Raw genomic sequence first — 27,863 nt, forward strand, 5'->3', positions numbered from 1 at the left:
TTGTTCTAGTTTGAACTCTTGCAACATGTGTAGTCTGGGATACTACACCAAGGCTTGCCTCTGTACTTATCACAGATGGTATCACAGGTGGATTCATATGTCTTGCAAAAGCTAGTTCTGTTGAAATTATCTGTCATCAACCATTTTTCTCTCAAATTTTACATCAGAAATGAAAAAATAAGAACGAACCATTATGATTCATACTTTTCTATTTTAATCATAACAATCATTATGACTACTACATACCACCATGTAGCTTTATACTGGATTTTGATGAAAGAAAGTCTGCAGCTATAGTTTCATCTGTGCTACAAGAAGCTGCTGACACAACTTGTCCTGGTGAAAGTGAAACCATATTAAATTTTTTATGGAACCAAAAAATATATATATATAGTTTTGGCGGAATGCTTGCATAGTGCCATTGTACAAAGGCAAAGGGGATAAGAGTGAGTGCTCAAATTACAGAGGTATAAGTTTGTTGAGTATTCCTGGTAAATTATATGGGAGGGTATTGATTGAGAGGGTGAAGGCATGTACAGAGCATCAGATTGGGGAAGAGCAGTGTGGTTTCAGAAGTGGTAGAGGATGTGTGGATCAGGTGTTTGCTTTGAAGAATGTATGTGAGAAATACTTAGAAAAGCAAATGGATTTGTATGTAGCATTTATGGATCTGGAGAAGGCATATGATAGAGTTGATAGAGATGCTCTGTGGAAGGTATTAAGAATATGTGGTGTGGGAGGCAAGTTGTTAGATGCAATGAAAAGCTTTTATCGAGGATGTAAGGCATGTGTACGTGTAGGAAGAGAGGAAAGTGATTGGCTCTTAGTGAATGTAGGTCTGCGACAGGGGTGTGTATTGTCTCCATGGTTGTTTAATTTGTTTATGGATAGGGTTGTTAGGGAGGTGAATGCAAGAGTTTTGAAAAGAGGGGCAAGTAATGCAGTCAGTTAGGGATGAGAGAGCTTGGGAAGTGAGTCAGTTGTTGTTCGCTGATGACACTGCACTGGTGGCTGATTCATGTGAGAAACTGCAGAAGCTGGTGACTGAGTTTGATAAAGTGTGTGAAAGAAGAAAGTTAAGAGTAAATGTGAATAAGAGCAAGGTTATTAGGTACAGTAGAGTTGAGGGTCAAGTCGATTGGGAGGTAAGTGTGAATGGAGAAAATCTGGAGGAAGTAAAGTGTTTTAGATATCTGGGAGTGGATCTGGCAGCGGATGGAACCATGGAAGCAGAAGTGAATCATAGGGTGGGGGAGGGGGCAAAAATCCTGGGAGCCTTGAAGAATGTGTGGAAGTCGAGAACATTATCTCGGAAAGGAAAAATGGGTACGTTTGAAGGAATAGTGGTTCCAACAATGTTGTATGGTTGTGAGGCATGGGCTTTGGATAGAGTAGTGTGCAGGAGGTGAATGTGCTGGAAATGAGATGTTTGAGTACAATATGTGGTGTGAGGTGGTTTGATTGAGTAAGTAATGTAAGGGTAAGAGAGATGTGTGAAAATAAGAAGAGCGTGGTTGAGAGAGCAGAAGAGGGTGTTTTGAAATGGTTTGGGCACATGGAGAGAATGAGTGAGGAAAGATTGACCAAGAGGATATATGTGTCGGAGGTGGAGGGAATGAGGAGAAGTGGGAGACCAAATTGGAGGTGGAAAGATGGAGTGAAAAAGATTTTGAGTGATCGGGGCCTGAGCATGCAGGAGGGTGAAAGGCGGGCAAGGAATAGAGTGAATTGGATCGATGTGGTATACGTGGGGTCAACGTGCTGTCAATGGATTGAACCAGGGCATGTGAAGTGTCTGGGGTAAACCATGGAAAGTTGTGTGGGGCCTGGATGTGGAAAGGGAGCTGTGGTTTCGGGTATTATTGCATGACAGCTAGAGACTGAGTGTGAACGAACGGGGCCTTTGTTGTCTTTTCCTAGCGCTACCTCGCACAGATGAGGGGGAGGGGGATGTTATTCCATGTGTGGCGGGGTGGCAATGGGAATGAATAAAGGTAGACAGTGTGAATTGTGTGCATGTGTATATATGTATATGTCTGTGTGTGTATATATATGTGTACATTGAGATGTATGGGTATGTATATTTGTGTGTGGGGACATGTATGTATATACATGTTTATGTGGGTGGGTTGGGCCATTTCTTTCGTCTGTTTCCTTGCGCTACCTCCCAAACACGGGAGACAGCGACAAAGTAAAATGATAATAATTTTTTTTTTTTTTTTCTTCTTTTTTTTTATACCTCGTCGCTGTCTCCCGCGTTTGCGAGGTAGCGCAAGGAAACAGACGAAAGAAATGGCCCAACCCCCCCCATACACATGTACATACACACGTCCACACACGCAAATATACATACCTACACAGCTTTCCATGGTTTACCCCGGACGCTTCACATGCCTTGATTCAATCCACTGACAGCACGTCAACCCCTGTATACCACATCGCTCCAATTCACTCTATTCCTTGCCCTCCTTTCACCCTCCTGCATGTTCAGGCCCCGATCACACAAAATCCTTTTCACTCCATCTTTCCACCTCCAATTTGGTCTCCCTCTTCTCCTCGTTCCCTCCACCTCCGACACATATATCCTCTTGGTCAATCTTTCCTCACTCATTCTCTCCATGTGCCCAAACCATTTCAAAACACCCTCTTCTGCTCTCTCAACCACGCTCTTTTTATTTCCACACATCTCTCTTACCCTTACATTACTTACTCAATCAAACCACTTCACACCACACATTGTCCTCAAACATCTCATTTCCAGCACATCCACCCTCCTGCGCACAACTCTATCCATAGCCCACGCCTCGCAACCATACAACATTGTTGGAACCACTATTCCTTCAAACATACCCATTTTTGCTTTCCGAGATAATGTTCTCGACTTCCACACATTCTTCAATGCTCCCAGGATTTTCGCCCCCTGCCCCCACCCTATGATTCACTTCCGCTTCCATGGTTCCCTCCGCTGCTAGATCCACTCCCAGATATCTAAAACACTTAACTTCCTCCAGTTTTTCTCCATTCAAACTTACCTCCCAATTGACTTGACCCTCAACCCTACTGTACCTAATAACCTTACTCTTATTCACATTTACCCCTAACTTTCTTCTTTCACACACTTTACCAAACTCAGTCACCAGCTTCTGCAGTTTCTCACATGAATCAGCCACCAGCGCTGTATCATCAGCGAACAACATGTTGTATACAGTACAATCAGCAAAACATATACTTACCAAATTGTTTGTTTTCATTGTCAAAACCTTTTGTGATGTTATTGAAAGTTATATCATGGTCCTCATGATAGTCAATATCACCAGTGCCAGGATCTGCCAATGAGAGTAAAGCATGAAAAATATTGTGACCATATGCTTTACTGGCATAGATTTTGTTATAGATGAAAATGAATATACTGTATACCAAAACATATTATCCCTGGGGATAGGGGAGAAAGAATACTTCCCACATATTCCCTGCATGTCGTAAAAGGTGACTAAAAGGGGAGGGAGCAGGGGGCTGGAAATCCTCCTGTCCCATATTTTTGATATTTGAAAAAGAGTAACAGAGAAGGGGGCCAAGTAATGATACTAAGGCTCAGTCCTCTGTTCTTAACGCTACCTTGCTAATGCAGAAAATGGCGAATATGTATGAAAAAAATGACAAATACTGTCAAGAAAGGATATTTAGCAAAAATCAAGTTATGGAACGAAACCTATCTGAAGTCCTTCTAAATTTTTATCCGGGCAAGCAGTGTGTCAAAGTCTGAAATTATTTATGTAGTTCCTCTTGGAACAGTGATGGTTGCAAACTCTAAAATATCTATGTAACTCTTCTGATGACTTTTTTGATGACTGCATCAGTCTTTAGTGCATCTTTCCGTCTTGTGCATCTATTATCATCAATAATGATGTCATAATATATAATAAGTTACATATGTATGATAATCTTTACATGACAGAACGATGGCCAATGTCAGTTTCAGACAAGAACAAAAAATTATTCTATTCTATTTTGCTTTGTCGTTGTCTCCCGCATTAGCGATGTAGCGCAAGGAAACAGACGAAAGAATGGCCCAACCCACCCACATACACATGTATATACATACACATCCACACACACAGATATACATACCTATATATCTCAATGTATACGTATATATATACACACTCAGACATACATATAAACACATGTACATAATTCATGCTATCTGCCTTTATTCATTCCAATCGCCACTCTGCCACACATGAAATAACAACCCCCTCCCCCCCTCATGTGCGCGAGGTAGCGCTAGGGAAAGACAACAAAGACCACATTCGTTCACACTCAGTCTCTAGCTGTCATGTAATAATGCACCGAAACCACAGCTCCCTTTCCACATCCAGGCCCCACAGAACTTTCCATGGTTATCCCCAGACGCTTCACATGCCCTGGTTCAATCCATTGACTGCACGTCGATCCTGGTATACCACATCATTCCAATTCACTCTATTCCTTGCTCGCCTTTCACCCTCCTACATGTTCAGGCCCCGATCACTCAAAATCTTTTTCACTCCATCTCTCCACCTCCAATTTGGTCTCCCACTTCTCATTCCCTCCACCTGCTGACACATATATCCTCTTGGTCAATCTTTCCTCACTCATTCTCTCCTTGTGACCAAACCATTTCAAAACACCTTTTCTGCTCTCTCAACCACACTCTTTTTATTACCACACATCTCTCTTACCCTTACATTACTTACTCGATCAAACCACCCCACACCACATACTGTCCTCAAACATCTCATTTCCAGCACATCCACCCTCCTGCGCACAACTCTATCTATAGCCCACGCCTGGCAACCATATAACATTGTTGGAACCACTATTCCTTCAAACATACCCATTTTTGCTTTCCAAGATAATGTTCTCAACTTCCACACATTCTTCAACGCTCCCAGAACTTTTGCCCCCTGCCCCACCCTATGATTCACTTTCGCTTCCATGGTTCCATCCACTGCCAAATCCACTCCCAGATATCTAAAACACTTTACTTCCTCCAGTTTTTCTCCATTCAAACTAACCTCCCAATTGAGTTGTCCCTCAACCCTACTGTACCTAATAACCTTACTCTTATTCACATTTACTCTCAGCTTTCTTCTTTCAGACACTTTACCAAACTCAGTCACCAGCTTCTGCAGTTCCTCACACGAATCAGCCATCAGCGTTCTGTCATCAGTGAACAACAACTGACTTGCTTCCCAAGCTCTCTCATCCACAACAGACTTCATACTGGCCCCTCTTTCAAAAACTCTTGTATTCACCTCATTAACAACCCCATCCATAAGCAAATTAAACAACCATGGAGACATCACACACCCCTGCCGCAAACCTGCATTCACTGAGAACCAGTCACTTTCCTCTCTTCCTACACGTACACATGCCTTACATCCTCGATACAAACTTTTCACTGCTTTTAACAACTTGCCTCCACACCATATACTCTTAATACCTTCCACAGAGCATCTCTATCAACTCTATCATATGCCTTCTCCAGATCCATAAATGCTACATACAAATCCATTTGCTTTTCTAAGTATTTCTCACATACATTCTTCAAAGCAAACACCTGATCCACATATCCTCTACCACTTCTGAAACGACACTGCTCTTCCCCAATCTGATGCTCTGTATATGCCTTACCCCTCTCAATCAATACCCTCCCATATAATTTCCCAGGAATACTCAACAAACTTATACCACTGTAATTTGAGCAGTCACTCTTATCCCCTTTGCCTTTGTACAATGGCACTATACAAGCATTCCTCCAATCCTCAGGCACCTCACCATGATATTGAGAACTTCATCACAAATGCAGTCTTTAAACGTTAAAAGTGAACATTCTCTGATTTCTTAATTTGCCAGTATTTGTTTAACTTCACATCTTCTCTCTCCGTCATAACTATACCAGTAAGGAGTTAATATCAAAAGATAATTTTAAAGGATATTATGAAATTCTCCACCATAACATTCCTTACCTTAACAAAGAAGAGTCCAAAAGAAAAAACTAAAACCTATGAAAGTGATGCCTCTATTCTGATCTTTTACAGCAACATGTATCATTGGACTCCATATTCTCCGTAAAAGTGATTTCGTGTAAGGAAATGCATTTGTTAAACAGCTTGTTGTCCAGGTGGCCCGAGAGAGAACAATAGTCGAGGGACAGAAATCAGTGATCGTTCATGTATCAGGAAGGCTTGGCTTGGCTTGACACAGGAAGATTTTGTATGTCATTGCAGGAAGACTTATTAAGGCTACCAGCACCTCACGATACTTTTACAAGTTATGTTGAGAGTTGCTTGAGTCCGATTGAATTAAGAAATTAATTTTGAAATCACACAATATAGTAAACAGAAGTTTGAAAGATGAGACTAGTAGTGAGGAACACTTACGCATATTGGTGTGTCGAGAAGTAAGCTAAGTGGTATATGGTAAATATGGTACTTAGTACCAGTAAACTTGTTTGCATATATCACATATTATTTATTCATTATACTTTGATGCTGTCTCCCGCACCAGCGAGGTGGCACAAGGAAACAGACGAAACAATGGCCCAACCCACCCACATACACATGTATATACATACACGTCCACACACGCACATATACATACATATACATATACATCTCAGCTGAATGAGTGTGTTAGTGGTTTTGATGCACGAGACTGGGTTATAGTGATAGGTGATTTGAATGCAATGATGAGTAATGTGGCAGTTGAGGGAATAATTGGTATACAAGGGGTGTTCAGTGTTGTAAATGGAAATAGTGAAGAGCTTGTAGATTTATGTGCTGAAAAAGGACTGGTGATTGGGAATACCTGGTTTAAAAAGAGAGATATACAAAAGTATACATATGTAAGTAGGAGAGATGGACAGAGAGCATTATTGGATTACGTGTTAATTGATAGGCGTGCGAAAGAGAGACTTTTGGATGTAAATGTGCTGAGAGGTGCAACTGGAGGGATGTCTGATCATTATCTTGTAGAGGCGAAGGTGAAGATTTGTAGAGGTTTTCAGAAAAGAAGAGAGAATGATGGGTTGAAGAGAGTGGTGAGAGTCAGTGAGGTTGGGAAGGAGACTTGTGTGAGGAAGTACCAGGAGGGACTGATTACAGAAAGGAAAAAGGTGAGAACAAAGGAGGTAAGGGGAGTGGGGGAGGAATGGGATGTATTTAGGGAAGCAGCGATGGCTTGCGCAAAAGATGCTTGTGGCATGAGAAGCGTGGGAGGTGGGCAGGTTAGAAAGGGCAGTGAGTGGTGGGATGAAGAAGTAAGATTATTAGTGAAAGAGAAGAGAGAGGTGTTTGGACGATTTTTGCAGGGAAAAAATGCAAATGAGTGGGAGATGTATAACAGAAAGAGGCAAGAGGTCAATAGAAGAGTGCAAGAGGTGAAAAAGAAGGCAAATGAGAGTTGGTGTGAGAGAGTATCATTAAATTTTAGGGAGAATAAAAAGATGTTTTTAGAAGGAGGTAAATCAAGTGCGTAAGACAAGGGAGCAAATGGGAACTTCAGTGAAGGGGGCTAATGGGGAGGTGATAACAAGTAGTGGTGATGTGAGAACGAGATGGAGTGAGTATTTTGAAGGTTTGTTGAATGTGTTTGATGATAGAGTGGCAAATATAGGGTGTTTTGGTCGAGGTGGTATGCAAAGTGAGAGTGTTAGGGAAAATGATTTGGTAAACAGAGAAGAGGTAGTAAAAGCTTTGCGGAAGATGAAAGCTGGCAAGGCCGCGGGTTTGGATGGTATTGCAGTGGAATTTATTAAAAAAGGGGGTGACTGTATTGTTGACTGGTTGGTAAGGTTATTTACTGTATGTATGATTCATGGTGAGTTGCCTGAGGATTGGCGGAATGCTTGCATAGTGCCATTGTACAAAGGCAAAGGGTGAGTGCTCAAATTACAGAGGTATAAGTTTGTTGAGTATTCCTTGTAAATTATATGGAAGGGTATTGATTGAGAGGGTGAAGGCATGTACAGAGCATCAGACTGGGGAAGAGCAGTGTGGTTTCAGAAGTGGTAGAGGATGTGTGGATCAGGTGTTTGCTTTGAAGAATGTATGTGGGAAATACTTAGAAAAGCAAATGGATTTGTATGTAGCATTTATGGATCTGGAGAAGGCATATGATAGAGATGCTCTGTGGAAGGTATTAAGAATATATGGTGTGGGAGGCAAGTTGTTAGAAGCAGTGAAAACTTTTTATCGAAGATGTAAGGCATGTGTACGTGTAGGAAGAGAGGAAAGTGATTAGTTCTCAGTGAATGTAGGTTTGCGGCAGGGGTTTGTGATGTCTCCATGGTTGTTTAATTTATTTATGGATGGGGTTGTTAGGGAGGTGAATGCAAGAGTTTTTAAAAGAGGGGCAAGTATGCAGTCTGTTGTGGATGAGGGAGCTTGGGAAGTGAGTCAGTTGTTGTTCGCTGATGATACAGCGCTGGTGGCTGATTCATGTGAGAAACTGCAGCAGCTGGTGACTGAGTTTGGTAAAGTGTGTGAAAGAAGAAATTTAAGAGAAAATGTGAATAAGAGCAAGGTTATTAGGTACATTAGGGTTGAGGGTCAAGTCAATTGGGAGGTAAGTTTGAATGGAGAAGAACTGGAGGAAGTAAAGTGTTTTAGATATCTGGGAGTGGATCTGGCAGCAGATGGAATCATGGAAGTGGAAGTGAATCATAGTGTGGGGGAGGGGGCGAAAATTCTGGGAGCCTTGAAGAGTGTGTGGAAGTCGAGAACATTATCTCGGAAAGCAAAAATGGGTATGTTTGAAGGAATAGTGGTTCCAACAATGTTATTGTCTATATGTAATAGAAAAGGTGATGTAAGTTCTTTATTAAAAAGGTTCCTTGTTAGTATGTGGGGTTTACATGAGCTGACCCTCACACCATCTTCCTTACCTTAGAATGTTACCTTGTTCATTTTCATGATTTTTTTTTTTTTTTTTTTTTTTCATACTATTCACCATTTCCCGCGATAGCGAGGTAGCGTTAAGAACAGAGGACTGGGCCTTTGAGGGAATATCCTCACCTGGCCCTCTTCTCTGTTCCTTCTTTTGGAAAATTAAAAAAAAAAAAAAAAAAAAAAAAAAAAAAAATTATTTGAAATACTAATTTAGGGGTACCATGGAAATAACATGTAGGTTAGAAGAAACTTGAAGCAGTTAACTATTTATGCTTAAAAGAAGTGATTTAATTGGGGAAATGGGACTTGGAACATTATATCTTGCAATTATGAATGTGTTTATAATGATATTATTTTTGAGAAATATTATTGTTAAATTATTATACTTTGTTGCTGTCTCCCACGTTAGTGGGGTAGCGCAAGGAAACAGACAAAAGAATGGCCCAACCCACCCACATACACATGTATATACATACACATCGACACATGCACGTATACATACCTATACATTTCAACGTATACATATATACATACACAGGCATATACATATATACACATGTACATAATTCATACTTGCTGCCTTTATTCATTCCCGTCACCACCCTGACACACATGAAATGACAACCCTCTCCCCCCGCATGTGCGCGAGGTAGCGCTAGGAAAAGACAACAAAGGCCATGCTCATTCACACTCAATCTCTAGCTGTCATGTATAATGCACCGAAACCACATTTCCCTTTCCACATCCTGGCCTCACAAAACTTTGTATGGTTTACCCCAGACACTTCACATGCCCTGGTTCAGTCCATTGACAGCACGTTGACCCCGGTATACCACATCTTTCCAATTCACTCTATTCCTTGGATGCCTTTCACCTTCCTGCATGTTCAGGCCCAGATCGCTTAAAATCTTTTTCACTCCATCTTTCCACCTCCAATTTGGTCTCCCACTTCTCCTCGTTCCCTCCACCTCTGACACATATATCCTCTTTGCCAACCTTTCCTCACTCATTCTCTCCATGTGACCAAACCATTTTAAACACCCTCTTCTGCTCTCTCAGCCACACTCATTTTATTACCACACATCTCTCTTACCCTTTCATTACTTACTCGATCAAACCACCTCACACAACACATTTTCCTCAAACATCTCATTTCCAACACATCCACCCTCCTGTGCACAACTCTATCTATAGCCCACGCCTCGCAACCATATAACATTGTTGGAACCACTATTCCTTCAAACATACCCATTTTTGCTTTCCGAGATAATGTTCTCGCCTTCCACACATTTTTCAATGCTCCCAGAATCTTCGCCCCCTCCAACACCCTGTAATGCACTTCCGCTTCCATGGTTCCATCCGCTGCCATGTCCACTACCAGGTATCTGAAACACCACTTCCTCCAGTTTTTCTCCATTCAAACTTGCCTCCCAGTTTACTTGTCCCTCAACCCTACTGTACCTAATAACCTTGCTCTTATTCACATTTACTCTCAGCTTTCTTCGTTCACACACTTTACCAAACTCAGTCACCAGCTTCAGCAGTTTCTCACCTGAAACGGCCACCAGCTCTGTATCATCAGCGAACAACAACTGACTCACTTCCCAAGCTCTCTCATCCACAAGAGACTACATACTTGCCCCTCTTTCCAAAATTCTTGCATTCACCTCCCTAACAACCCCATCCATAAACCGATTAAACAACCATGGAGACATCACACATCCCTGCTGCAAACCAATATTCACTGAGAACCAGTCACTTTCCTCTCTTCCTACTCGTACACATGCCTTACATCCTTGATCAAAACTTTTCACTGCTTCTACGAACTTGCCTCCCGCACCATATACTCTTAATACCTTTCACAGAGCATCTCTGCCAACTCTATCATATGCCCTCTCCAGATCCATATATGCTACATACAACTCCATTTGCTTTTCTAAGTGTTTCTCAAAAAACGTTCTTCAAAGCAAACACCAGATCCACACATCCTCTACCACCTCTGAAACCACGCTGCTCTTCCCCAATCTGATGCTCTGTACATGCCTTCACCCTCTTGATCAATACCCTTCCATATAATTTCCCAGGTACACTCAACAAACTTATATCTCTGTAATTTGAGCACTCACCTTTATCCCCTTTGCCTTTATACAGTGGCACTCTGCATGTATTCCGCCAATCATCAGGCACCTCACCATGAGTCACACACACATTAAATATCCTTACCAACCAGTCAACAACACAGTCACCCCCTTTTTTAATAGATTTCACTGCAGTACCATCCAAACCTGCTACCTTGCCAGCTTTCATCTTCTGCAAAGCTTTTAGTACCTCTTCTCTGTTTGGCAAATCATTCTCCCTAACCCTCTCACTTTGCACACAACCTTGACCAAAACACTATATCTGCCACTCTGTCATCTAACACATTCAAGAGACCTTCAAAATACTCACTCCATCTCCTTCTCATATCACCACTACTTGTTATCACCTCCCCATTAGACCCCCTCACCAATGTTCCTATTTGTTCTCTTGTCTTCACACTTTATTTACCTCCTTCCAAAACATCTTTTTTATTCTCCTTAAAATTTAATAATAATCTCTCACCCCAACTCTCGTTTGCCCTCTTTTTCACCTCATGCACCTTTCTCTTGACCTCCTGCCTCTTTCTTTTATACATCTCCTAGTCATTTGCACTATTTCCCTGCAAAAGTCATCCAAATGTCTCTATCTTCTCTTTCACTAATAATCTTACTTCATCCCACCACTCACTACCCTTTCTAATATGCCCTCTGCCCAACTCCCACGCTTCTCATGCCACAAGCATGTTTTGCACAAGCCATTACTGTTTCCCTAAATACATCCCATTCCTTCCCCACTTCCCTTACGTCCTTTGCTCTCACCTTTTTCCAGTTTGCACTCAGTCTCTCCTTGTACTTCCTCACACAAGTCTCCTTCCCAAGCTCACTTACTCTCACAACTCTCTTCACCCCAACATTCTCTCTTCTTTTCCGAAAACCTCTACAAATCTTCACCTTCGCCTCCTCAAGTTAATAATCAGACATCCCTCCAGTTGCACCTGTCAGCACATAAACATCTAAAAATCTCTCTTTCACACGCCTATCAATTAACACGTAATCCAATAACACTCTCTGGCCATCTCTCTTACTTACATACGTATACTTATACTTATATATATCTTTCTTTTTAAACCAGGTATTCCCAATCACCAGTCCTTTTTCAGAGCACAAATCTACAAGCTCTTCACCATTTCCATTTACAACACTGAACACCCGTGTACACCAATTATTCCCTCAACTGCCACATTACTCACCTTTCCATTCAAATCACCCATCACTATAATCGGTCTTGTGCATCAATCAATCAGCTGCTCCCAAAACACTTGCCTCTTATGATCTTTCTCATGTCCAGGTGCATATGCACCAATAATCACCCATCTCTCTCTCCATCCACTCTCAGTTTTACCCATATCAATCTAGAGTTTACTTTCTTACACTCTGTCATATACTCCCACCACTCCTGATTCAGGAATAGTGCTACTCCTTCCCTTCCTCTTGTCCTCTCACCAACACCTGACTTTACTCCCATAACATTCCCAAACCACTCTTCCCCTTTGCCCTTGAACTTCGTTTTACTTAGAGCCAAAATATCCAGGTTACTTTCATCAAACATACTACGTATCTCTTCTTTTTTCTCATCTTGGTTACATCCACACACAAGGAGGATGGATGAGCAGTCTTCTCGTGACTTCTGTTTCCTCTTTTAGAAAGTTAAAATACAAGGAGGGGAGGGTTTCTAATCCCTGCTCCCGTCTCCTTTAGTCGCCTTGTGCGACATGTGAGGAATGTGTGGGAGGTATTCTTTCTCCCATATCCCCAGGAATAGGGGAGAAATATGAGGCAAAAGTAAGCAAAAGTCTCATATAAATCAAGAGAATCAATGAAAACCTCATGTAACTTCTCTCAGCAACCTAAATTTACCATATTTTTGATGTTTTTTAGGTAAAGATTTTGCTCTCAAAACACTGAAGTACAAGAATATTGAAGTAGACTAATTGAAAAACATAATAAAGTAGGTAGTCCATCTGACCAATTAGATTTATACAATTTTATTTTTTTATTTTTTCATTGTTGGTCGCTTTTTTCTGTGTTAGTGAGATAGCACCAGGAACAGGTGAAGAAAGGCCATGTCTGCTCACATCTATTCTTTATCTGTCATGTATATTGCACAGAAACCACAGCTCCCTATTCATAGCCAAGGCCCACAGACTTTTCCTATGGTTTAACCTGGATGCTTTGAATGCCCTGGTTTCATCCACTGGCAGCACATCCAATTTAGTATCCCATGGATGTCTTTCACCATCATGCATGTACAGGCCTCAATAACTCAAAATCTTTTTCACTCCATCCTTCCATCCCCAATTTGTTCCTCCTGTTCACCTTGTTCCCTCTACTGGACACATATATCCTTTTTGTCAGCCTTTCCTTTCTTATTCTCTGTATATGTCTACATTGTACAAAGGCAAAGGGGATAAGAGTGAGTGATCAAATTTCAGAGGTATAAGTTTGTTGAGTATTCCTGGTAAATTATATGGGAGGGTATTGATTGAGAGGGTGAAGGCATGTACGGAGCATCAGATTGGGGAAGAGCAGTGTGGTTTCAGAAGTGGTAGAGGATGTGTGGATCAGGTGTTTGCTTTGAAGAATGTATGTGAGAAATACTTAGAAAAGCAAATGGATTTGTATGTAGCATTTATGGATCTGGAGAAGGCATATGATAGAATTGATAGAGATGCTCTATGGAAGGTATTAAGAATATATGGTGTGGGAGGCAAGTTGTTAGAAGCAGTGAAAAGTTTTTATCGAGGATGTAAGGCATGTGTACGTTTAGGAAGAGAGGAAAGTGATTGGTTCTCAGTGAATGTAGGTTTGCGGCAGGGGTGTGTGATGTCTCCATGGTTGTTTAATTTGTTTATGGATGGGGTTGTTAGGGAGGTAAATGCAAGAGTCCTGGAAAGAGGGGCAAGTATGAAGTCTGTTGTGGATGAGAGAGCTTGGGAAGTGAGTCAGTTGTTGTTCGCTGATGATACAGCGCTGGTGGCTGATTCATGTGAGAAACTGCAGAAGCTGGTGACTGAGTTTGGTAAAGTGTGTGGAAGAAGAAAGTTAAGAGTAAATGTGAATAAGAGCAAGGTTATTAGGTACAGTAGGGTTGAGGGTCAAGTCAATTGGGAGGTAAGTTTGAATGGAGAAAAACTGGAGGAAATAAAGTGTTTTAGATAGCTGGGAGTGGATCTGGCAGCGGATGGAACCATGGAAGCGGAAGTGAATCATAGGGTGGGGGAGGGGGCGAAAATCCTGGGAGCCTTGAAGAATGTGTGGAAGTCAAGAACATTATCTCGGAAAGCAAAAATGGGTATGTTTGAAGGAATAGTGGTTCCAACAATGTTGTATGGTTGCGAGGCGTGGGCTATGGATAGAGTTGTGCGGAGGAGGGTGGATGTGCTGGAAATGAGATGTTTGAGGACAATGTGTGGTGTGAGGTGGTTTGATCGAGTAAGTAACGTAAGGGTAAGAGAGATGCGTGGAAATAAAAAGAGCGTGGTTGAGAGAGCAGAAGAGGGTGTTTTGAAATGGTTTGGGCACATGGAGAGAATGAGTGAGGAAAGATTGACCAAGAGGATATATGTGTCAGAGGTGGAGGGAACGAGGAGAGGTGGGAGACCAAATTGGAGGTGGAAAGATGGAGTGAAAAAGATTTTGTGTGATCGGGGCCTGAACATGCAGGAGGGTGAAAGGAGGGCAAGGAATAGAGTGAATTGGATCGATGTGGTATACCGGGGTTGACGTGCTGTCAGTGGATTGAATCAGGGCATGTGAAACGTCTGAGGTAAACCATGGAAAGCTGTGTAGGTTTGTATATTTGCGTGTGTGGACGTGTATGTATATACATGTATATGGGGGTGGGTTGGGCCATTTCTTTAGTCTGTTTCCTTGCGCTACCTCGCAAACGCGGGAGACAGTGACAAAGCAAAAAAAAAAAAAAAAATGTCTACACCATTTCAACTCACCCTTTTCTTATTATCACACATCTTTCTTACTCTTCCATTACCTAATCAATCAAAGTACCTTACATCATGTAGTGTCCTCTGATGTTTCATTTCCATCACAGCTACCCTACTCTGCAAAGCGTTATCCATAGCCCATGCTACACATTCATTGTTGGAACAACTATTTCTACAAACATACCCATTTTTCCCCTTTCAGATAACATCTCTCCACACATTCTTCATGTTCCCAAAACCTTTGCCTCCCTCCTCGACCCTACAAAGTGCTTCCACTTCCTGGTTCCATTTGGTGCCCTGCCATTTCCACTCTCAGATATGTAAATCACTTAACTTTCTTCAATTTTTTTCTGTTCAAACTCCTAGCTAACCTGTCCCTCAACTCTGCTAAACATAATAACTTGCTCTTATTCACATTCTTTTCAACTTCCTCCTTTTCTCAGTATTTTTAAGATTTTGTTTCACAATCTTTAAAAATATGTCATATTTTTGAGATTATTGAGAATCACCAGGGTATGCAGCATCAAATTCAAAACCACACCAAGTTTAGGCAATTGAATACAGCCAAATAATTGTTTTTCTTAACCATAAGGCATCTGGTGAATTGTAATGATACATTGTCATCAATTTCTATCACCCTTGGTGTATACTAAGAAGTTTTCCGAAATGGCAAAGTGAAGTTCATTACATCTAATGATATTCTCAAAGTACTTTTAGAATGCTGCTATAATTAATATGATTTCAGGTAGTTCACTTTGTATACCATACTATTACAGGTGTATTCAGAGATTTTTGCATTGTAACTGCCCTCCATTGTTTTCCATATTCATGTGGCATTTTGGTGTTTATGGAGAGCTGCTCAGCTTTGCTATTATCTTTTTAGTTTTTTAGTTTAGTGTTTAGAAAATACAGTAACAGTTGCAGAGCATGATTTAAGTTTTTATGTTCTATATGTTTATATATCTATATTTATATTGTTTTATCCATATCATTCTAGAGTCCTTTTTCTCACACTCTATCACATGTTCTGACAACTGCTTCAGGAGTGCTACTTCTACCTTTGCTCTTATCCTCTCACTAACCCCTAAATTTACTCCGAAGACATTCCCAAATCTCTCTTCCCCTTTACCATTGAGCTTTGTTTCACTCAGAGCCAAATCATCCAGGTTCCTTTCCTCGAACATACTACCTATTTCTCCTTTTTTTCATCTTGGTTACATTCACACACATTTAAACACCCTAATCTGAGCCTTTGAGGAGGATAAGCATTCCCCGCATGACTCCTTCTGTTTCCCCTTTTAGAAATTTGCTTCCGCTGCCTTTAGTCGCCTTCTAAGACATGTGGAACCTATTCTTTCTCCCCATCCCCAGGGATGAGAAGAAAGATCATGAGGCAAGTGCTTTGGGAGCAGCTGAGTGAGTGTGTTGCAACTTTGATGCATGGAACTGGGGTATAATGATGGGTGATTGAATGCAAATGTTGCAGTTGAGAGTATAATTAGTGTACATGGGGTTCAGTGTTGTAAATTGAAATGATTAAGAGCTTGTGGATTTGTCTGCCAAAAAAGGACTGGTGATTAGGAATAGCTGGTTTACAAAAGAGAGATATACATAGGTATATGTATGTGAGTAAGAGAGATGTCCAGAGGTCATTATTAGATTACTTGTTGATTGATAGGCATGTAAAAGAGAGACTTTTGGATGTTAATGTGCTGAGAGGGGCAGCTGGAGTTATGTCTGATCACTATCTTGTGGAGGCGAAGGTGAAGATTTGTAAAGGTTTTCAGAAAAGAAAAGAGAATGTTGGGCAGAAGAGAGTAGTGAGAGTAAGTGAGCTTGGAAAGGAGACTTGTGTGAGGAAGTGCCATGGGAGATTGAGTACAGAATAGCAAAAGGTGAGAGCAAATGACGTAAGAAGAGTGAGGGAGGAATGGCTTGCACAAAAGAGGCATGTGGCATGATAAAGATGGGAAGTGGGCAGTTAGAAAGGGTAGTGGATGGTGGGAGGAATAAGTAAGATTGTTAGTGAAAGAGAAGAGAGAGGCATTTGGACAGTTTTTGCAGGGAATTAGTGCAAATGACAGGAAGATATATGAAAGAAAGTGGCAGGAGGTCAAGAGAAAGGTGCAAGAGGTGAAAAAGAGGGCAAATGAGAGTTGGGGTGAGAGAGTATCATTAAATTTTAGGGAGAATAAAAAGCAAATGGATTTGTATGTAGCATTTATGGATCTGGAGAAGGCATATGATAGAACTGATAGAGATGCTCTGTGGAAGGTATTAAGAATATATGATGTGGGAGGCAAGTTGTTAGAAGCAGTGAAAAGTTTTTATCGAGGATGTAAGGCATGTGTACGTGTAGGAAGAGAGGCAAGTGATTGGTTCTCAGTGAATGTTGGTTTGCGGCAGGGGTGTGTGATGTCTCCATGGTTGTTTGATTTGTTTATGATGGGGTTGTTAGGGAGGTGAATGCAAGAGTTTTGGAAAGAGGGGCAAGTATGCAGTCTGTTTTGGATGAGAGAGCTTGGGAAGTGAGTCAGTTTTTGTTCACTGACGCTACAGTGCTGGTGGCTGATTCATGTGAGAAACTGCAGAAGCTGGTGACCGAGTTTGGTAAAGTGTGTGAAAGAAGAAAGCTGAGAGTAAATGTGAATAAGAGCAAGGTTATTAGGTACAGTAGGGTTGAGGGACAAGTCAATTGGGAAGTAAGTTTGAATGGAGAGAAACTGGAGGAAGTGAATTGTTTTAGATATCTAGGAGTGGATTTGGCAGCGGATGGAACCATGGAAGCGGAAGTGAATCATAGGGTGGGGAAGGGGGCGAAAGTTCTGGGAGCATTGAAAAATGTGTGGAAGTCAAGACATTATATTTGAAGGAATAGTGGTTCCAACAGTGTTATGTGGTTGCTAGGCGTGGGCTATAGATAGAGTTGTGCGGACAAGGGTGAATGTGTTGGAAATGAGATGTTTGAGGACAATATGTGGTGTGAGGTGGTTTGATCGAGTAAGTAATGATAGGGTAAGAGAGATGTGTGGTAATAAAAAGAGTGTGGTTGAGAGAGCAGAGGAGGGTGTTTTGAAATGGTTTGGTCACATGGAGAGAATGAGTGAGGAATGATTGACCAAGAGGGTATATGTGTCAGAGGTGGAGGGAACGAGAAGTGGAGACCAAATTGGAGGTGGAAAGATGGAGTGAAAAAGATTTTGAGTGATTGGGGCCTAAACATGCAGGAGGGTGAAAGGCGTGCAAGGAATAGAGTGATTTGGAACGATATGGTATACCGGGGTCGACGGGCTGTCAGTGGATTGACCAAGGGCATGTGAAGCGTCTGGGGTAAACTGTGGAAAGTTCTGTGGGGCCTGGATGCGGAAAGGGAGCTGTGGTTTGGGTGCATTACACATGACAGATAGAGACTGAGTGTGAATGAATGTGGCCTTTGTTGTCTTTTCCTAGCGCTACCTCATGCACATGTGTGGGGGGGAGGGGGGTTGTTATTTTATGTGTGGCGGGTTAGCGATGGGAATGAATAAAGGCAGACAGTATGAATTATGTACATGTGTATATGTGTATATGTCTTTGTGTGTATTTATATGTACACGAAGAGATGTATAGGTATGTATATTTGCATGCGTGGATGTGTATGTATATACATGTGTATGTGGGTGGGTAGGGCCATTCTTTTGTCTGTTTCCTTGCGCTACCTCACGAACGTGGGAGACAGCGACAAAGTAAAATAGAATGATAAAAAAAATGATAAAAAAGATGTTTTGGAAGGAGGTAAATAAAGTGCATAAGTCAAGAGAACAGATGGTAACACGGGCAAATGGCGAGGTAATAACGAGTAGTGATGAAGTGAGAAGGAGATGGAGTGAATATTTTGAAGGTTTGTTGTATGTTTGATGATAGAGTGGCAGATGGAGGGTGTTTTGGTCGGGGTGGTGTGCGAAGTGAGAGGGTCTGGGAGAATGGTTTGGTGAACAGAGAAGAGGTAGAGAAAGCTTTGCGCAAGATGAAAGCCAGCAAGGCAGCAGGTTTGGATGGTGTTGTAGTGAAATTTATCAAAAAGGGGGTTGACTGTGTTGTTAATTGGTTGGTAAGGATATTTAATGTTTGTATGGATCATGGTGAAGTGCCTGAGGATTGGCAGAATGCATGCATAGTGCCATTGAACAAAGGCAAAGGGGATAAAGGTTAATGTTCAAACCACAGGATCATAAGTTTGTTGAGTATTCCTGGGAAATTATATGAGAAGGTATTGATTGAAAGGTTAAAGACATGTACAGAATATCAGATTGGAGAAGAGCAGTGTGGTTCCAGAAGTGGTAGAGGATATGTGGATCCTGTGTTTGCTTTGAAGAATGTGTGTGTGAAATATTTAGAAAAACAGAGGATTTGTATATAGCATTTATGGATCTGGAGAAGGCACATGAGAGGGTGGACAGAGATGCTTTGTGGAAGGTTTTAAGAGTATATGGTGTGGTAGGTAATTGCTAGAAGCAGTGAAAAGTTTTTACCAAGGACGTAAGGCATGTGTTCGAGTAGGAAGATTGGAAAGGGATTGGTTCCCAGTGAATGTTGGTTTGCAGCAGGGGTGCATGATGTCTCCATGGTTGTTTAATATGTTCATGGATGGGGTTGTTAGGGAGGTGAATACAAGAGTTTTGGAGAGGGGGCAAGTATGCAGTCTGTTCTGGATGAAAGGGCTTGGGAAGTGAGTCAGTTATTGTTCACTGATAATACAACACTGGTAGCTAATTCGGGTGAAAAACTGCAGAAGCTGGTGATGAGTCTGGTAACGTGTGTGAAAGAAGAAAGAAGAGAGTAAACATGAAGGTTATTAGGTTTTGTAGGGTTGAGGGACAGGTTGATTGGGAGGTAAGTTTGAACGGAGAAAAATGATTTGCAACTGTTATTGTATTCTAAGCCACAAGCATTGCCAAACTAAATCATGCTGTATTCAAAGTAACTACAGTTGGAGAGGTAAATTGGACTTTTCTTGTTATTTAGAAAAAAAGGTATGTGAATTACAGTGTCCTGTTTCCACTTGCAGGAAAAATTGTTTTTTGACTCTATTGCTGTAGTGGCTGAGTGTGTTTACTTCCTCTTGTTACATGCAACCAGTGCAGAAGATGACAAAAATTTTGTTATGCTTCAGCTGTGATAGAGGTAAGTCCTGGCCCTATGGTGAAATTACTTGAGATTTTCAAACTTCTTGATTTATAGTAATTTTTGTGATGCTTCAGCTGTGATAAAGGCAAGTCTTGGCCCTATGGTCAAGTTACTTGAGATTTTCAAAGCTTCTCTTGATTTACTGTGGTTTTTCACTTTCATATGCACCCTGGTTTCCTGGAACATAGCAGTCCCCTTACATTTACTTATTTTTAAGATAGAGGTATTGCTTGAAATCATGCTTACCCAGTCTAGATCGCATCTACTCAGCTTGAATCCATTGATGTATTTATTTTTCCTCAAAGCTAAAAGTCAATTCCGTGGTACTCCTACTTGGTAAATTTACCAATTAAAAGTTCAGCTACACAAGACTGGTTTTGATTACTGAATGAAATTGTTTTGCAAAGGTAATTTAGCATATAAAGATCAGAATATAAGGAACAAAACAAGATTCAGTATACTATACCTGTTCTTTGATAGTAAATAAGATTGTAGTGGTGAGGATTATGTATATCAGGGAAATATAGCTAAAGTACATAAAGAATCACTTCAAATTTATGAGAACCTTACCAAACCTTACTTTATATTGCCTTATTCTTGTAATTTGTGATTGCTATGATTTTCACTTGGAAGCTGTTGTTGCATATTCTTTATGTTCATATAGACACAACTGGATTCCAGTTCATACTTGACCACGTAATTTTACATGTAACATCAGTGAATTTCAACTGATATCCATCTTTCAGGTACATATTGGCTGCTGGGTTTAGTTTTCACAAATTCTGTTGAACGTGGTGTGGAGCAAGAGTGAAGATTTGTAATGGTGTTCAGAAAATAGAGATAAGAAAGTGGTGAGAGTAAGTGAGCTTGGAAAAAAGGCTTGTTTGAAAAATACCAGGAAAGATTTAGTGTGGAATGGCAAAATATGAGTACAAGCAAAGCTAGGGAAATGGGAGATATTTAGGGAAGCGGAGCTGGCATATACGAGAGATGCTTATGACATACATGAGTTGGGAGGTGGGCAGATTAGAAAGGGTAGTGAGTGGTGAGATGAAGAAGTGAAGTTGCTAGTGAAAGAGAAAAGAGAGGTATATGTTGGTACTTACTGGGAAGGAGTGCAAATGATTAGAGGGAGATATTAGAGAAAGCAGCAGGAGGTCAAGAGGAAGCTGCAAGGGTTGAAAAAAAAGGATGAATGAGAGCTGGGTTGAGTATCAATAAACTTAAGGAAGATTAAGATTTTTGCAAGAGGATAATAGTGTGTGAAAAATAAGAAAACATATGGGAACTTTGGTGAAGGGGGCCAATTTAGAAATAGTGATAGATGGTGATCAAGTGAGGAGATGGAGAGTATTTTGAAGGACTTTTGAGTGTGTTTGATGATAGGATGACAGATGTAGGTGTTTGGTTTGGGTGGTATGCAAAGTGAGAAAGCTATGGAGAGTGGTTTGGTAAAGTGAGAAAAGGTGGTGAAAGCCTTACATAAGATGAAATGCAGCAAGGCAGCTGGAGTTGGAATTGGAGTTGAATTTTATAAAGAAAAGGGGTGACTGTGTTGTTGATTGGTGAGTTATGATTTTTACCATGTGTACGGATCATGGTGAGGTGCCTAAGGATTTGCAGAATACTTGTATATGTATGAAGGCAAGGGGAACAAAGCTGAGTGTTTGAGCTACGGAGGTATAAGCTTGTTAAGTGTACCTGGTAAGTTGTATGGGTAGGTGTTGATTAAGAGGGTGAAGGAATATACAGAGCATCAGATTGGGGAGGAGCACTGTGGCTTCAGAAGTGTTAAAAGATTTGTGGATCAGGTGTTTGTGTCGATGAATGTGTGTGAAAAACTTAGAGGAACAGGATTTGTATGTGGCAATTATGGATATAATGAAAACATATGACAGGGTTGATGGAGATACCTTGTGCAATGTTTTAAGTATATATGGTGTAGGAGGAATGCTTTGATAAGCAGTGAGAAATTTTCATCAAGGGTGTAAGGCATGTTTACAAATAGGAAGAGGAGAGTGAGTGGTTTCAAGTGAAGGTTGGTCTGTGGCTAGGGTGTTTGATGTCACCATGGCTGTTTAATTTGTTTATGGATAGGATAGTGAAGGAGGTAAATGAGAGAGACTTGGAAAGAGGGATGAGTATACACAATCTGTAGGGAATGAGGGGGCTTAGTAAGTAAATCAGTTGTTATTTGCTGAGGCTGCTGTGCTGGTGGCAGAATTGAGTCAGAAAGTTCAGAAGTTGGTGATTGGGTTTGGAAGGGTGTGTGAAAGTAGGAGATTAAGAGTGAATATGAATAAAAGGTAGGTTAGTAGGTTTAGCAGCATTGAGGAACAGGTTTGTATGTGTGCAAGTTTGAATGGAGAAAAGATTAGAGGAATTGAAGCATTTTGTACACCTGGGGGTGAACATGGCAGTGACTGTAGCCATGGAATAGGAAGCTAGTCCTAGGATGGATAACTTGAAAATAGGTGGAAAGAGGAGTAGTCGTCTGGGAGGGCAAAGATGGGTATGTTTGAAGGTATGGGAGTCCCAACAATATCATATGGAAGTGAGGAATGTGCTGTAGATGAGGATGTGCAGAGGAGGGTGGATTTGTTAGAAATGAAATGTTTGCAGACAGTATGTGGTTTAAGGTTTTATGATTGATTAAGCAATAAAGAGGGAAAGAGAGAGGACCTCAAGTCCCTAAATTTTGTGTGGCTCAAGGTCTGTCTCTCATCTATCACATTTCCTTATATGTCACTTATTGCTCTCCTAATTATACAAATTTTTTATCTTTCCTTGACCATGTAAATTCCTGCCACGAGACTGTAGCATCTTTTCACCCTCAAACCAAGATGCTCTGCTTATGGTATTTCAACATTCACCATAGGTAGTGGTTGAATTCATCCCATGTGGATGGTGGGGGGATTGAAGCCAACTTGATCTCCATTTTTATTGATCTAGAAAAAAATGTTCTCCCACCTTAACTATATTCCTGTCCGCTTTGGCCACTGAATATTCTGGATCTTTTTCACTTCTTATCCATCCTGCTGTATCTACACAATCCCCCCCAGTTGGTTCTTTTGATTACATTCTCGTACATTTATCTATTCTAATGGCACCACCCTCCTTCAGCAGCCCTTTTTAAATGTAGATATTAGCACCTCAACAAAGCTGACTGAAAGAACTTGAGAAAATGCTGTTCTGACTTTCCTTGGATACATGACTATCTCTTATGTGGTGATCCTTCTAGGTGTTTGTCTATCTATCTGTGTATCTATATCTCAAATGCCTCTTCTAAGTGAAATTCCCTGAAGGAGGTGGCCATAGAAATAGTCTCCATAACTAGTGAACTCCAGTTCTGCTTCTTATCCTTTAGTGCCTCACCCTTAAGAGGCCATTGGCAGAGGGCAAGTCTAACGCAGTGTTTGCAGAGAATCCTACTTAATGTTCCTAATGACTACTACTATGTAATGCTCTTACCTACTACTTCCACCTAATGTCTCTACCTAATGCTCGAGCCTGAATGCTCCTACCTGCTGTTTCTATCTATTGCTCCTACCATTTTGTCAAAAGGCAGGGCTAGTGCATAGATCTCACCACAGGAGAATTTAGAGTTACGAAGAATGAGCTGTGTGAGTTAAGTATTGTCAAGTGTTATGTATGTCAAAGTGGGATTGTTGTTTGTGGACAGAATGCCAATAGTTCACGTGTGAGTGAGGCAGAAAGAAGACAGCCACATGGGTCAGAGGAGTGCAACTTGACAACCACTGAAGTGCTAGCAGACTCAGTAGCTGTGGACAGAATGCCAATAGTCCACGTGTAAGTGAGGCAGAAAGAAGACAGCCACTTGGGTCAGAGGAGTGCAGCTTGACAACCACTGAAGTGCTAGCAAACTCAGTAGCTGTCACTAAGCCACCAGAAACCCAGGCATTTTTTTTTCATATATACTTGCCATTTCCCGCTTTAGTGAGGTAGTGTTCTAGAGCATATGACTAAACCATAGAGGGGAAAACTCCTCACTTTGTCCCCATCTGTTCCTTCTTTTGGAAAATTAAAGCTAGAGGGGAGGATTTCCAGCCCCTTTAGTTGCCTTCTATAACATGCAGGGAATAAGTGGGAAATGTTCTTTCTCTCCAATCCCCAGGGAATACCCAGGCAGTAGTACTGGTAATTTACCTTCTATCTCTGCCAGATGCATAGCAGAGATTATTCTTGTGGGAATGGAAGCATTTATCTACTCTTTCTCCAAGATATCTTCTTCCTGTTCTGAGGCCATTCAGGCAAGGGATCAGGCACATTGGGCTTGGAAAGACTCCCATTCAGTATGTATCACTACCCGTAATCATTGCAAGTATGTTATTCATGAAGCAAAGAATTCCTTTATTCAAAGGAGGTGTGATGACTTATCATCCAGCGATAGGTCTTTGTGGTCTCTAGCTAAGGGTATCACTAAACTTCTCTTGCTCTACCTTTACTTCACTTCTCCATTCAGATATTACTGTATCAGTCTCTCCTATAGATAAAGCAGCACTTTTTGGTTCCTGTTTCCCTAACTCTACCATGGATGAGTCTAACATTCTCTCACCCCCTGATGCTCCTCTTACTAATCCTATGCCAAACCTCATTATTTTTTTTCGGACTGTCTGGAAAGCACTACTCTTTCTGGACACGTACAAGGCTTATGGTCCTGATGGCATCCATCCCCATGTACTGAAAGAGTGTGCCTCTGAACTTGCACCTGTGCTTGCTTGTCTGTTCCAAGAAAGGGTGTGCCTTTGAATTTGCACCTGTGCTTGCTTGTCTGTTCCATTACTGTTTAAAAACCTTTTCCTTCTCAGAACCTTGTATTGATACATCCCATCCTGAAGGATGACCAATTCAACCTCTCGAACTATCATCCTGTTGAATTGATATCTATTTTCAGAGCTTAGAATCCACCCTCAACTCCCAATATCCTTAAACGCCTCAAAAATCATAGTCTTCTCTCTGATCACCAGTATGGCTTATATAGGCGAGATCTACTGGTGATATTCTTTCCTGTCTTACTAATGTCTGGCCATCATCCCCAAAAGATTTAGGCAGTCATTTGTACTTGCCCCTGATATATCTAAGGCTTTTGACAAGGTGTGGCATCAAGGTGTCATCTCTAGGCTCCTTTCTTGTTTTGGCTTCTCTCCCTCACTTTGTTCCTTCATCTTTGTCATCCTCTCTGGCCAATCTATATTTATGGTTGCTGATGGATGAGCTTCCCCTCTCTTATTCTATCAACAGTGATGTCCTTCAAGGTTCTGGTCTGTCCTCTACATTATTTCTCTTTTTTTATCAATGATTTCCTCTGTACCACAAATAACCAAGAGCACTCATACACTGACGACTCAACACTGCATTCATCCACATCCTTCAGTTCAGCTCTCTCACTCGATCTGCATCTTGTCCTGACACAGCTTCCTCAATAAACTCAGACCTAGACAGGATATATCAGTGTGGTAGACAAAATCTTGTGAAGTTTAATGTCTCCAAGACCTAGTTTTTACCCATTCTTTATTGAAAACTCTCGTCTCTCCTTTGATGGTTCTCTAATTCCACCTCTTGACTCGGTTAACATACTTGGTGTTACTGTAACATCCACTCTTTCTAAGAAAGGAAACTCCCACATTATGGAAATAGATAAGTTTGTCTCTTAAGAAACTGGGATTCTGTTTAGACGTCGAAATTTCTTTTCTTATGAACAGTTGCTCTGTTTGTACAAACAGTGGATCATACTTGTATGGAGTACTGCTCTCGCATTTAGGGTGGTTCTAACTCTGTATCCTTACTTGACAGAGTTAAGTTAAAAGCGGTTGAATTATGACCTGACCCAGGCTAACTTCCAAACTAGACCCCCTTGCCCTACGCTGCAATGTTGGTTCACTTTCCCTCTTCTATAAGTATTGCTTTGATTTTTATTCCCAAGAACTGGCTCCATGTGTGCTCCCACCTTTGGCTAGACCACCCAATACTCGGCAAGCTGCTGCATCAAATGATTATTGTGTGGCTGTTGGCAACTCAAGGGTGGCCCGTTTTGATAACTGCTTCTTTCCTAGTACCTCAAAGCTTTGGAACTCTATACCTTCTTGTGTCTTTCATGATAAGTGTGACCTGGCACATTTTCAAAGACAGGCATTTCCCTCCCTTTAGAATTTGTTAACACTTTTCCTTGCATTTTCTTTTCCCTTTCATAATCCTCTATATTTCAGTTAATGCTTCATCTTGATGTGGACTATTGTCTCATACATATTCACCATTTCCCACATTAGTGAGTTAGCACTAAGGACAGAGAACTGAGCCTTAGAGGAAATATCCTCCTTGGACCTCTTTTATGTCCCTTCTTTTGGAAAACTGAAAAAGAGAGTGGAGGATTTCCAGCCTCCTTCTTCCTACCCTTTTAGTCTCCTCTTAGAACATGCAGGGAATACGTAGTAAGTATTCTTTCTCCTATATCTCCGGGGATTATGTATATCCCTGGGGATAGGGGAGAAAGAATACTTCCCACGCATTCCTGCATGTCGTAAAAAGCGACTAAAGGGGACGGAAGTGGGAGGCTAGAAACCCTTTCCTCCTTGTATTTTAACTTTCTAAAAGGGGAAGCAGAAGGAGTCATGCGGGGAGTGCTCATCCTCCACGAAAGCTTAGATTGGGGTGTCTAAATGTGTGTGGATATAACCAAGATGAGGAAAAGGGAGAGATAGGTAGCATGTTTGAGGAAAGGAACCCGATGTTTTGGCTTAATGAAATGTCTTGGGAATGTCTTGTGGGTAAAGTCAGGGGTTGGTGAGAGGACAAGAGCAAAGGAGGGAGTAGCACTACTCCTGAAGCAGGAGTTGTGGGAGTTTTGATAGAGTGTAAGAAGTAAACTCTAGATTGATATGGGTAAAACTGAATGTGGATGGAGATAGATGGGTGATTAATGGCTCCCATGCACCTGGTCGTGAGAAGAAAGATCATGAGAGGCAAGTGTTTTGGGAGCAGCTGAGTGAGCGTGTTAGCAGCTTTGATGCACGAGACCGGGTTATAGTGATGGGTGAATAATGTGGCAGTTGAGGGAATAATTGGTGTACATGGGGTGTTCAGTGTTGTAAATGGAAATTGTGAAGTGCTTATATATTTGTGTGCTGAAAAAGGACTGGTGACTGGGAATACCTGGTTTAAAAAGAGAGATATACATAAGTATATGTATGTAAGTATGAGAGATGGCTAGAGAGCATTATTGGATTACTTATTAATTGATAGGTGCATGAAAGAGAGACTTTTGGATGTTAATGTGCCGAGAGGGGCAGCTGGAGGGATATCTGATCATTGTCTCGTGGAGGCAAAGGTGAAGATATGTAGAGGTTTTCAGAAAATAATAGAGAATGTTAGGGTGAAGAGAGTGGTGAGCGTAAGTGACCTTGGAATGGAGACTTGTGTGAGGAAGTACCAGGAGAGATTGACTGCAGAATGGAAAAAGGTGAGAGCAAATGATGTAAGGGGAGTGGGGGAGGAATGGGATGTATTTAGGGAAGCAGTGATGCTTTGTGCAAAAGATTCTTGTGGCATGAGAAAGGTGGGAGGTGGGCAGATTAGAAAGGGTAGTGAGCGGTGGGATTGTTAGTGAAAGGGAGGAGAGAGGCATTTGGACAATTTTTGCAGGGAAATAGTGCAAATGACTGGGAGTT

General features: G+C 41.3%; 1 protein-coding gene across 11 annotated transcripts in view; it reads left to right on the plus strand.

The window, feature by feature from the left end:
* LOC139757321 (uncharacterized) overlaps positions 1-27,863 on the plus strand; it is a 70,110-nt gene that overhangs the window by 22,193 nt on the left and 20,054 nt on the right. For all 11 annotated transcript variants that reach the window (XM_071677743.1, XM_071677738.1, XM_071677742.1 and 8 more), the window contains one exon: positions 20,060-20,175. The gene's annotated coding sequence lies outside the window, so the exon portion shown is untranslated. The remainder of the gene's footprint in view (positions 1-20,059; positions 20,176-27,863) is intronic.

Source organism: Panulirus ornatus, chromosome 25 (assembly GCF_036320965.1).
Source record: "Panulirus ornatus isolate Po-2019 chromosome 25, ASM3632096v1, whole genome shotgun sequence".
NCBI classification, from domain to species: Eukaryota; Metazoa; Arthropoda; class Malacostraca; order Decapoda; family Palinuridae; genus Panulirus; species Panulirus ornatus.